This window comes from Anabrus simplex, chromosome 1 (assembly GCF_040414725.1).
Source record: "Anabrus simplex isolate iqAnaSimp1 chromosome 1, ASM4041472v1, whole genome shotgun sequence".
Classification (NCBI taxonomy): domain Eukaryota; kingdom Metazoa; phylum Arthropoda; class Insecta; order Orthoptera; family Tettigoniidae; genus Anabrus; species Anabrus simplex.
In genome coordinates, this window is record NC_090265.1 from 840,892,289 (window position 1) to 840,906,339 (window position 14,051).

Below are 14,051 nucleotides of genomic sequence, written 5' to 3' on the forward strand. Positions count from 1 at the left end.
ATGTAATGATGAGAGATGTTCTAGCGCAACTTTTTTTAGAATACAATTATGTGATTTGATTTGTTATTGTTTGCATTTTATTATAGGTTTATTGCTGTCTAAATTTTTATTTTGTAGTTGGGAATTTCCTGGTAAATTCATAACAAACTCCCCCAGATATGCAATAGACCACGAGGTATGTAGGATTAAAGATAAGACAGTTGAGAGTTTGTCTTTCATCTTAGACCACTTGAATAATCAGACGTGTTAAAAGTCCCAGCCCATATGCAATGTTTATGATGGACTGATAAAGCAGTTTCCTTTCAAAGATAACAGTCCAAAAGTATTATACTCAAGAAGATGAATTTGTATTTTGCACGGATGTTTCAAATCTTCTACGTCGATTGGGAGAGAAAGAGTATGATCCTAGTAACTGGCATGTTTTTATTGACTCTTCCAAAATAAGTTTAAAGGCTGTTTTGCTTCATAATACAAATGTTCTGGCATCCGTCCACTTGCACACTCCACAAAAATGTCTGAAACATACGAGACCTTAAAGTTGGTGCTTGAAAAATTAAATATCATGAGCATGGGTGTCAAATTTGCAGTGATTTGAAGATCATTGGATTGTTGCTGGGACAACGAAAAGGCTATACAAAATTTCCCTGTTTCCTATGCAAATGGGATAGCAGGGCACGGGATAAACATTGGGATACAGTGAATTGGACAGAAAGGAAACAACTACAACCCGAATCCAAGAATGTCTTGAATGTAAGTCTTAGTGACCGTGAAAAAATTCTACTTCCACCCTTGCACTTCAAATTTGGATTGATGAAACTGTATGTCGAGGCATTAGATAAAAGTAGCCTACGCTTCCAATATTTATCCACTAAATGTCCCTCATTATTAGATGCAAAAATCAAAGAAGACGTATTTGATGGACCACAGATTTGTTCACAGATTAAGGATAAAATTTTCCCAGACACGATGACCAAAACTGAGAAAGAGGCATGGAACACATTCAAAGATGTAGTGACTAAATTCCTTGGCAACATTAAGAACTCTCAATACAAAGAAATTGTAAAGAAAATGTTGGTAAAGAGTAAGGAACTCGGTTGTAATATGAGCCTTAAGCTTCATTTCTTAGCTTCGCATCTGGATTATTTCCCTCTAAATTTAGGAGCTGTCAGTGAAGAACAAGGTGAAAGGTTTCACCAGGATCTCAAAGATGCAGAACGACGCCACCAGGGATGTTGGGATGTGAAAATGATGGCCGATTACTGTTGGTCGATTGCTCGAGACGACCCTTCTAGAGATCATTCAAGAACTTCAAAAACCTGGAAATTCCACGGAAAACGGGAAAAGACGGAGGCGTGAATCTAACCTGCACATAATGTAAGTAACAAAAGTATGTATGTTTAACCATGTAATTTTTATTCAAGGTACGGTTATATCAGTTTAAAAGCAACTGTACAGTCGAAACTAAATAGGCGCTTTATGCTTCAGTTTCACGAATTTCAATATACATTAAAAATATAATACAGTACATACTATCTACTTGCTTACAAAGCAGCATTTATGTGTATTCAATGCATGAAAAATATGATTACGTTTTGCAAGCTGAAATTTACATTAATACAGCAAATTTAATCAATACTAAGTATCAACAATTTTACGTAAGAACAAAATAATATTTTGTAAAATTGCCACCAAACCAGACGTGATTCGCCAAAACTATTTTTTTTCTCGAATTCTGCGTTAAGAAATTAATAAAACCCACCTAGTTTCGTTTTTACCGCACTAAAAAAGTTTTATTTTGCAGGCTAGTGTTATTTATTTACACTTAAAAATTCATGAACCTCACTATTCTATCCCTGTTCAGACTTATCTTATTCAGGTGTTGTTGACAGGCTCCATCTTAAAGGAACATAGGTTGATTTAATGCCCCATAGCTCCCTACTGGTCCTGTGATGTATCCTCTTGATTTGGCAGCTTATAACAGTCCATGATAGTCTCGTTCACTGGGTCCTTCTGCATTACAGTTGGAAGATCTCGTTTTATCAACTGGATCAGCGGTCTCTCGTTCTCTGTGTCCTTCTGAATTATAGTTGGAAGGTGTCGTTTCATCTACTGGATCAGCGGTCCTTTGCTCACCAGGTCTAACTTTGCCTGTCATCACTGCAATCAGCCTGGATAGCGTGCTAGTTATATGCGCAACTGTGTACTGGCGTGGAGTTTAGCATTAAATAACAATTTAAAACATGTTCATTACTTCCGCCTTTATCTAGTTTTCACTTTGCGCTTTATTTGCTCGTTGTCCTATAGAGCCCTTCGCTGTCTAGTCACACACCCTATCCTAGCATTCAGCTTCGTAGTTTCAATCTTGACCTCAATTAAGTACTCTTCTCTCCTAGTCAGTTCAGAGACTATACTGGATAATTGCCATTACTAGTATACTGCCGCAGTATGGTTCTACACTTCTATTGACTCGTACTAAATCAAATGTACAACCTTTTTCGTCGAGATCTGGATGAGAAAAGAATGCACGTCCCCTCGCCCTTCTCCCTTCATCATATCCGTGGGGCGATGCCTCACTAGGGAAATCAATAACAGAACCATGCCAACTCCTTGTGTTGAATGGGCTTCAGTTCCCACGGTATGTTATCTAATGACTAAATTTGAATACTGGAAATAAGTTAATAGATATAATCAACTTGAGACACTAGATAAACCCAATCAATATTCTCTGTCATTCCAGTTTTCTATTATGTGGCTCCTAGGCGTAATTGCCCGTTAATCTCGCAAGCATTCTACTACTGTTTCTTCCCGCTCTTTTATAATTGCAGTTGACACATACGTGGCTCAGAAAGCAGAGTTGGAGATTAACTCCTTGAGTGCCAACGCTGATTATATCAACACTTGGAAATTATGCGAGAAGTGCCGACGTTGTTATAATCAACACTTTGTTTAACTTGACATAGTTCCTTCTATAATCGCTGGATGGCACTAACGTTACGCTTTCTCAATAGCAGGGTCCTCTCGCTTCCTCATTTGGCCACTTGGAAGAGTCGGTAGTTATTTTGCTTTGAAATATTAAATTTTCTTTGGAGTGAGTGACAGCTGACTGACATACAACATGGCAGTGTCCAGCAGTAAACATGCTCGGCTTGAAGAACAAGAAATTAGTGCTATTTTAAGTGAATCCTCAGAGGAAGGGGAAGTTTTCTCAAACTGTGAAAAAAGTGAAAGTGAGTTTGATAATAGTGAACGTGATAGTGACTCAGGAACATCATATCAGGAAAATGATAATGGTGCAAATGGTCATATCAGTGATAGTGATGATGAAAACATTGATGACGGGAAGGAAATAAAGGTAAGTGAGGATAATCCACCTCAGTTCACAACGCCTTTCATGGAGGTACAGGGTCCTAAGCAGTGTTATTGTGGTTTGTTTCATTCTCTTCTTGTAGTTAGTAAGTTGTCTTTTTCATAGTGTTTTTTCATGCAATGTAGTACTTTGCTAATTTATTTGCCAATTCTAAAAGAACAGAGTCAGATGGATGAACTGTTGCATTTCTGTCAATTATTAACTATTCTGTGTTTTCAATTTGAGTATAATGAAACATATTTAGTGCCATTTTTTGGCTCTCAAACTGAAAAAAAAAAAAGACATCAGAAAAAAGTTTTAAAAGTTATAGATTTTTTCACATACTCGTCATTAATTATATTTAAAGTTCTGGAATGCTACATGGGAGAATGGAATGTTGAGCACCTTCCAAAAAAGGATTCAAGTGACTAACTTCAGTAGTTAAAAAATTATGAACACTTATTCAAACCTCTGCATATTTAAGAAACTGGGCCTGGCACTTTTAGCACTGTACTAAGCAATTTCAGCTGGCACTCAAAAGGTTAATCTGTGAATCCTGCTCGCGTTCTCCCTTCGCTGGTCTACATGTCCGCATTGTGGATGGCCCTGGTCTGGTGCACTTTCCTATGTACGCATCCCTGAACTAATATATGCATAAGGTATTCAATAAATGACAATACCACACAGATGTGGTACAGTACAATAAGGACTGGTAACTGTTTTGTTCAAGTACAAATCTGGAGCATAACATGAAAATTTTGTACAAGTAACTCTGAATACTTTGTCCCTAAATAAGGTGTGCATTTCAAGCTTTTACACATTGATCTTGAAATTAATTTAGCAGCAAAAATACATATCTTATTCCACAAAATTGCGGTGGTACTGATGTCGGCGTTTTACTCGCTGTTGCAACATGTCCCACAGGTTTTCAATGGGTTCAAGTCAGGTGATTTTGCAGCCAATCGAGATGTAACAGGGAAAGGTTGTGTTCATAAAACCACTCACATATGCGTGCAGCCCAATGAACTTTGTTGTTGTCATCTGGAAAAATTGGGATAACGAAAGCATACTCATCATGCAGATGTTGACTGAAAGGCAACACGTGGATCATCCAGAATGTTTAAATAAACACGTTGCGAGAAAAGTAATGGACGTCAACAGGAAAAGGAGGCTGACTTTCTTCGATCATGTCTGACAGCAGACTGACGAAACAGATCCTAACACAAGTTTGGAACCTCAAAGGTAAACCCAGATGACCCAAGGAGTGGCTGATGATTTGAGCCTGAATGGGATAATGGAACAAGATCTCCTGGATAGATACAGTTTTCAAGAATAAATCCGGGATTGGAGGGTACCTGAAGATGACGCCAAGCCAGCGAAACAACTGCCCTGGTCAGAGGACAGAAGAAACGCTCACATTAAGAGAATGAAAGACATGTGGGCAAGGATACATAAACATGGTTAGAAACCTAAACAAAAGAGGTCCAATGAGGCCGTAATGTTTAAAAAAACCCACGCTGGTTCATGTCAGTGGTCACCTCGGTGAGTGGGGGTCCAATCTATGATACGAAAAACACCCCCAAAACATCACAGATACGCCTCTGGTTTGGACTTGACCTTGCACACATCCAGGATGAAATTATTAATTAGACGTGCGTCATTGGAATACAGGTAAAAATGTGTTCGTCAAACCACATTATGTCCGATTCGTTGGCTGAACGGTCAGCATTCTGGCCTTCGGTTCAAAGGGTCCCGGGTTCGATTCCCGGCTGGGTCGGGGATTTTAACCTTAATTGGTTAATTCCACTGACACGGGGGGCTGGGTGTATAAGTTGTCTTCATCATCATTTCATCCTCATCACGACGCGCAGGTCGCCTACGGGAGTCAAATAGAAAGACCTGCACCTGGCGAGCCGAACCCGTCCTGGGATATCCCGGTACTAAAAGCCATACGACATTTCATTACTACATTATATTCCACCAGTCAACTAATGTCCATGTTTGATGATTCCTAGCCCATTGAAGAGGCACAACTTTATGCGCCTGTGTGAGCAATGATCTCTTGCGAGGTGAGACTCCAAATGTTCACTGCAAGCAGTTCCTGTCGCAATGTTCTCTCACTAACAGGTTGGGACAGACCTTCATTCACTGACTGCAGCAATTCCTGTCGGGTTTAGACGTGATTTTGATTTATAGGCTGTGAAACGCATCTCTAGTCCCTCTCAATCAAGATCTTTTTCCGACCACAATTCTGACGGGTTTCGTGGACACGTGCAGTACACCACTACTTGTAGATACGTTGAACAGTCTGCTGCGAAACACCAACAAATCTATCAACTTCACGTACCGTATGGCCATGAGCACGGTCAGACAAGATTGCCCCTTTTGCCACTCTGTCAGATCCTTATATCTACCCATGTTGATGTTCACTGTCTGCTTGAAACATCAATGTCTCACTGGCCACTACTGCCTTATGCTCACGCAGAGACAGTGCATGTACAGTTGAGCACACGACTCGTTCACTAAGCCATCTTTACAGGCTTAACTATCCATCTCTGCGTGCTCAATAAGATGACTTTTTGTCCGATTAACTTATCATCAATAGTATAAGAACGTTATAAAACAATATGCGATTGCATTCAAAATGGCCAACACTGATTCATCATGTAATTATAAGTTATGAACTTCATTGTTCTGACCCATATTGAATTGTAATTAAAATATAATTATTAAATTAATGTAGTAATGGTCCACCTTTCAATACTATAATATGCAATATTCTAAATTACATTAATTAGGGACTAGTTCCGACCGGGGCTGGAAATCTTCAGCCTTAATGTAAATTTAGAATATTGCATATTATAGTACTGAAAGGCGGACCATTACTACATTAATTGAATAATTATATTGTGATTCATCATGTAGGCAATGGAATGTATCACGTTTGACCTATCTAAAGCATTTTATACAGTAGATCATGGGAGACTACTTGCAGAAATGGGTGCAACTGGACTAGACTAGAGTGATTGAATGGGTGATTATATTTCTACAAAACAGAGCTCAGAGAATTAGAGTATGTGAAGCTTTATCTAATCCTGTAATCATTAAGAGGGGAATTCCTCAAGGCAGTATTTTTGGACCTTTATGTTTTATATATAAATGATATGAGTAAAGACCTGGATTCAGAGATAAGGCATCTTGCACATGATGTATAGAGTAATAAATAAATTACAAGATTGTGAGCAACCGCAAAAACCTCGACAATGTTGTAAGATGGACAGCAGGCAATGGTATGATGATAAACAGGGTTCAAAGTCAGGCTGTGCATTTCACTAACAGGAAAAGTCCTCTCAGTTTTAATAACTGTGTTGATGGGGTGACAGTTCGTTATGGGGATCACTGTAAGTACATGTAAGGAAAGATCTTCATTGGGGTAATCACATAAACGGGACAGTAAATAAAGGGTAAAGACATGAGTACATGGTTATGAGGGTATTTAGGGGGGAGTATATAAGTCTCAGGTAAGACCCCAACTAGAGTAGTATAGTTCCAGTGTATGGGAACCCTACCAGGATTACATGATTTGAGAACTGGAAAAATCCAAACAAAAGCAGCTCGATTTCTACTGGTCGATTTCCAACAAAATAGTAGGGTTACGAAAATGTTACAAAGATTGGGCTGGGAAGACTTGGAGATAGGAAGCGAGCTGTTCAACTAAGTGCTATGTTATTAGCTGTCAGTAGAGAGATGGCATGGAATGACATTAGTAGATGAATAAGTTTGAGTGGTATTTTTAAAGGTAGGAAAGAACACAATATGAAAATAAATTTGGAATTCAAGTGGGTAAATATTTGTTTATAGGAAGAGTCAGGGATTGGAATAATTTACCAAAGGAAATGTTCAATAAATTTTCAAATTCTTTGCAATTACTTAAGAAAAAACTAGGTAAACAACAGATGGGGAATCTGCCACAAGGGCGACTGCCTTAAATGCAGATCAATGGCGACTGATTGATGATTATTTTTTTTGTACAGTAGAGTCTCGCTCAACCGACCTTAGCTTATCTGACACTCCGTGTTATCCGACACTGGTAGGTTTAATTTGAACTTTAGGTGGATGCAATTCTGGGACACGGGGTGTGGAGGGTGCGGCTGTGGGACAAGCACTGGCAGTCATGCGGTAGGATTGTTCAATGTAGTATTGGTTGGGTGCGGATGTTATAGTTTTCATATCCTCTGTGAGTATGGCGAGTAAACGTAAGAAAGTGATTGTTTCTGTGGAAGAAAAGTAGAGTGGGTTAAAGAGACCGGACAAAGGGGAAACTCTCCAAAAAATGGCTTCAGATTATAGTGTTGGACGTGTTACAGTGGGAGACAGGAAACATACGAGGGAATAAATTGAAAAGTGGTGCTCTACCAGAGCAACAAGTGATGCACTGAAAATTGGAGAAAAAACAATGGAAAGTGTGAGTACGAAAAAGTAAGTGAAGCACTATTTCTTTGGTTCACTAAAAACCAGGAAAAGGACTTGTCAATATCTGGCCCCATTCTGCAAAAATGGCGGTGTATATCCAGAAGGAGTTTAATAAAGGGACCCTAATTTTACTGCCAGTGCTGGGTGGCTTGATCGGTGGAAAAGGTACGGCATTGGGCAGTTTAATATCTGTGGAGAAAAACTGTCAGCTAAATCCGATGAGGTTGTGAAATTTAAAAGACAATTTCAAGAAATAATTCTTGCTGGAGGATTAACCGGTGATCAGATTTTTAATTGTAATGAGACTGGGCTGAATTGGAAGACATCAAAACTCTTGCAGCCCAAGCTAAGACGTCTGCACTTGACTACAGGCGTAGTAAGAAAAGAGTACTGCGTCTACTGTACAATTGAATTAATAAGTCAATAAATAGAGTCCCGTAAAACATAGTACGTAATACAGTATAGCCTTCCTGTTTGTTTTAGTTCATTTTCAAAGTTATTCTGTATTATCCGACATTTTCGGTGATCCGACGTACTCCAGGTCCCGTTTAAGTCGAATAATCGAGACTCTACTGTACTTATCAAGACTAATCCGTTTTTACATCACTAAAAGTCAATTATTATTATTTCCACTTTGATAGTGTAATGTTTAGCTCTATTAGCTTACATCCTCAAAGGCCCAGGTTAGATTAATGCTAATGTCCAAAATTTAAGAATAACAAGTAGCGCTTGTATGTTGTTGCACATACAGCTATTTACATGTTATTCGAGATGTGCTGGAAATGAGCTACACCATCTTGAGGATAAGAGGACACAAATTTACTTTACTACTAGTATTGTGGATCAGTGGTAGAGTGTCGGCCTCCGGATCTCAAGATAGCAGGTTGAATCCCAGCAGATATAGTCCGATTTTTCAAGTGCAAGAAAAAGTTCATTCGACACTCCACGTCGTACGATGTCGACATGTAAAAGTTCAATGGTGACACATCAGTGTTTGCCTGACAAAATTAATTAAAATTCAGCCACATATACCCAAAAGAGATTCGGTTTTCTCAGCCATCTAGTAGGCCTAGAGTAAAACAGAACGTCAAAACTGATGAGCAGGCAGACAAATGGCATCAAATTAAAATGCCTGCACATGGTACCTAAACCGTGAGATACATTTTTTTTTTTTTTTGCTATTTGCTTTACGTTGCACTGACACAGATAGGTCTTATGGTGACGATGGGTTAGGAAATGCCTAGGAAGTGGAAGGAAGCGGCCGTGGCCTTAATTAAGGTACAGCCCCGGCATTTGCCTGATGTAAAAATGGGAAACCACGGAAAACCATCTTCAGGGTTGCCGACAGTGGGGCTCGAACCCACTATCTTCCAATTACTGGATACTGGCCGCACTTAAGCGGCTGCAGGTATTGAGCTCGGTTGAGATACAATTTAACCCCTCAGCGTCGCAGCCATTTAAAGAGCTTCCTTCCCCGCGGCCGGATGAGATTTCAACTACGCACGTCTGAAATACATTGATTCACTTGAAGCGTTACTACAAGTATAAGAGTAGACGATATTCACGAAATTTGGAATTCCTTATGATAGAACTATGTACATGCAGATAATTACATAATTTTTTCACATTACCTTAGTAATTTAGTTTCGTGTGATAGAGTTCGAAGCACTCTTCGAGACAGAGACCCACATCACACTCCTGGCAGCAGTACACCGACGTCTTCTTTTTGCCGTGTTTTGAACACACGATACAACGTCTCTGAGGTTTGGATTTCTCACTTTTTGGTGCTAATTTCCTGATAAAATGTCTTTCTTGCAACCTTGGAACTGTATTATCTGATGTACGCCGGCCTTGAATGTTTCGTTCCCCGCCCGTGCGAGCGTATTTTGTAAACAAACCTTCTACCAGCTGAATCCGATAAGATAACTGCTCAATGCTTGTCCCTGTGGCTTGTCTGAGTATTATTAGAGAATTTAGGACGGTTGCATTCAATAGTCTTTTGAACAGCTTTATATACCATTTAGTCGTTCTCTTTCTTTCGACTAAAAACATATGTAGTAACTGGTCCTTGAGATCAACGCCCCCCATGCCATAGTTGTAATCTATCACGCATAAGGGCTTTACTGTTTCTTTCCCCCTCTTAGTAACACGTTTTGTTTCTTCATTGTGGTATGTGGACACGAACGTAACATTTTTTTTTGTCACACCATTTTAGCACAGTGACGGGCCCAGAATGCCTAGCTATTATTTCCCCCTTCTTAAGTTTTTTTTCTTTTACTTCCTTGGGAACATTTTTTCTGTTCAGTTTCAGTGTCCCAACACAGTCTGTTGAATGATAATGTTTTAGAGCCCTCGCTAATTCTGGACTATTGTAGTAATTGTCCATCCATAAGGTGTGTCTGCGGCCTAACAAAGGTTCTAACAATTTCAAGACAATTGCTGCAGTTTTCGGGGTTTCGGGTGTGATAAGAGTTGATTCAATGAGAGTTCCTTTCCCTGTGTATACAAGAAAACACCACAAATAACCAGTACTTGACTCACACAGTTCGAATGTTTTTATGCCAAATTTTGAGGCCTTTAGTGGCAAGTATTGCCGAAACGAGAGGCGCCCTTTCCACAGAGTCAGACTTTCATCAATAGCAATATTTTGCTGAGGTAAGTACAGGGACTGAAATGTGATATTCAAATGACACAGAATAGGATATATTTTGAACAGTTTTGGAGGCCCTTGGTATGTAAACAAGCTGTTGTTGTCTATAAAATGCAAAAACCTACATATCATTTCAAACCTGTCCCTACTTATGACATCTGAAAACCCAGGTGTTGATATGACCCTGCTCTTCGAAAAATAAGACCGAGATGTTGGCTTTTGTACAATGCCCATCAGCAGAAATAAGGCTAACACAGTATAAATTTAATTTACTATGACAGGTGTCCAGGTTCGAATGGGTGACCGAAACGAAAAAAGATTTCCACGAGCATTTTGATACTGCTCCGCATACCTGTTAGTTTCTTTCACAATTAACTCTACTACGCTAATATCAAAGAACGTTTCAAAACATTCAACGATTTCACTGATATTTTGTGCACCACCTCTTGGTCCGAATTCACTGTTGAAAACTTCCCTCTGACCTGTATAATTATCCATAGTCTCCCACACGAAATTTCCAAGTACAAGTTCCTCCTCATCGTCACACTCATCATTTACCACTGCATCCGCCACAGCCAAATCATCTATTTCATTGTCACTGCTGCTAATACTGTCACTACTACTTCCGACTAAACTTTCATCTGAATTATACAATATTTCAAGCACGTTACTGTCAGTCAAACCACGGCTGGAGCTAGCCATTGAGCGCGGCACGTCACACGGACTGATGAAGCTGCAGCGAGACCGAAGGCAGCAGTACGAAACTGAATGAGGGGAATAACATTTATGACGAAATAAACCAACTCGATACATATTTCAGATAAAAGGTCGAGACATCGTCTTTCAAATGTGATCTATACCATGCACAGTTGGTTCTCATATCGTATGACAGAAAGCAGCACTAACTGATGCCTACACAGAGCGCTCGTGGAGAGTTATGAAAATATTACAAGCCGAGAAATAAAGGTAAATATAACAAATAAACCGCACTGTCACTGTACAAATAGAGCAAAGAACATCACGCGAAAAGACAAAGTACTCAGATCATCATTTCTTTATTTTATTCTGCGGAAAAGAATGAAGCAAACAGACTTAAAAGAAAAACAGAGATTAGGGTTCAGACTTACTTGACAAATAGGTATCCTTGCAAAAACAACTACATTTTAACGATCTTCAATTCTTATTATGCAACACTGATAAACTCCAAAATTTCTTCTTGGAAAGAAAACAATTTGCATATCCATAACTCCAAAACTCTTCGCGCTATAGCCGTAAATGTGAAACCATGTATGGGTCTATACCACGTATAGAGGTCGGCGGCTACAGAAGAAAAGAGGGTCTATACCATGTATAGAGGTTGGCGCTGAGGGGTTAAGGATAGAAGATGATGAAAGGACAAGTTCCACTCACATATTTGTTCCCCAGTCTCCATGAATAAACTATGTACTAAAACTGATTGACATATTATAAGCTCTATTTACAAGCTCTAGTGATCTTTTCGCACATTTCCACAGTTTTACTTATCATTATTAAAGACAGAATTAGAAGGAAAATAGGACAACTGGATAATGATCAATATGGCTTTAGAACACAGAAAGGAACTAAGGAAGCTATACTAGCATTATGTCAAATTTTGGAAAGGATAGAAGTCAACAGGGAAACTTATGTAGCTTTTATTGGCTATGAAAAAGCCTTCAATAATGTTGAGTGGTAATTGCTTTTTCAATTAATGAGGAATATGGGACTTGACTGGAAAGACAGGTGCCATATTCTGAATCTATATAAAGCTCAAACCATGCAAGTTAATATTAATGGTAATACAAGAGAAGCAAAAATCAAAAGAGGAGTACAACAAGGCTGCCCACTGTCACGATATCTTTTTAACCTGTTCATAGAAAATGCAGTTAGAGAAATGAAAGAGTATACTAAAGGGGTGAATTTTAATGGTATTCAGGTGCACAGCATTCGCTCTGCAGATGATACTGCTATCTTAGCTAATTCTGAAAATGATATGAGTAAGATGCAAAGAACATTGAACAAATCCTTAGAAAAATTTTAATTAAAAATAAATATAAAGAAAACAAACTTCATGAATAGATAAAAGGAAGCCTACAGGTAGAAAACACTTAAAATTAAATAACACACCGATAGGACAAGTCGCAGAATTCTCCTATTTAGTTAGTGTAATTACCTCTGATAATAGACCCCTTTCAGAAATCAAAAAAAGAATAGCGGTAGCAAAACAAGCCTTCCAAAATAAGAAAAACTTATTGCTAAACAACCATCTCAGTTTGGAGACCAGAAAATCAGTTCTCAAGACCTTTATTTGGAGCATTCTACTGTATGGATGCAAAACCTGGACATTAGGGAAAAGGGAAGAAACAAAACTTGAGGCTGCAGAAATGTGATTTTGGAGAAGAATTACAAAAACAAGTTGGATGGACAAAAAACAATGTAATACAATAAAGATGAAAACAAAGTTCCTTGGACACATACTGAGACATGACTCTTCTCTAAACCATCACTGAAGGTAAAGAACTGGAAAAGAGACCCAGGGGACGGCCAAGGATATCATACATCAGGAACTGTATCAGTGAACTGGCATGTGGTTCGTATAGCAACACAAAGAGGCTAGCAGAAGATCGTCAGGTGTGGCTACAGCGACAAGGCATTGCCTCTAGTACAGGATGATGATAATTTACATATTATTTAAAATATGTATAATGAATTGATCTCACCCACGCTTACTTTCATTCTTTCTTCCTTTCCCTCTCTCTCACTCTTTTACATTTCCTTCATGTACCCACAATACAAACCATCAAATGATACATATTCAATATATGAAAAGAGTGACTACATACACAAACTATCCAATAGGACATTATGGAGGGGGGAGTCATGTTTGACCATACTGTATTACTCTTAGAGAAGAGTAATGTTTTTACTGTCAATCAATACTATTAAATACTAATTAGACATGTTTTGCTGAATTTAAATGCTGCTTCAGAGCATACATCTTTTGATCAACAACTTCTGTGTTGATCAAAAGAACATCTCATTTTTATAAAGGTGTGCATTTCAATTACCTGACTGGCATCATTATAATAGAAAAAAAAGGAAGTCAAGTTCAGCCATACTGATTAATTAAACTTAGATCAATGATTACATTCTTACCAATCTAAACTATTACAGTAGAGTCATGCTTATCCAACGTAAATGGACTGGAAGAATGTTGATTAGCAGGAATGTTGGTTAACAGGGAAAGAGGGAACAAAAAGTAGCATGAATTGCTTACAGATGTCTTATTATTGATACAGTTGATATTTACATTCGGGCCGATGGTCTTAGATGTTAGGCCCCTTTAAACAACAAGCAAGATATTTCCATTCACTGTACAATGCAATTAAACATTTGAGAATAAAAGGATCTTTTATAGATTTAAATTTCATAAGATTCAAGCACTTTGGAGTAGAGATCGAGTCATACTTCTTGAACTGCTAACTTCAAATCATGCCATGAAGACTGTCCAGGTTTATGCTCCAACACAAGATACACAAGACAAATTGGTTGAGGAATTTTATT

The 14,051-nt window shown here is 38.5% G+C and overlaps 1 protein-coding gene and 1 pseudogene across 3 annotated transcripts in view; both read right to left on the bottom strand.

The window, feature by feature from the left end:
- The window catches only part of LOC136857612 (ATP-dependent DNA/RNA helicase DHX36), a 294,182-nt gene that overhangs the window by 244,339 nt on the left and 35,792 nt on the right, over nucleotides 1-14,051 (bottom strand). The gene's annotated exons all lie outside the window — the stretch shown is intronic.
- Nucleotides 9,452-10,205, bottom strand: LOC137496982 (piggyBac transposable element-derived protein 4-like; annotated as a pseudogene).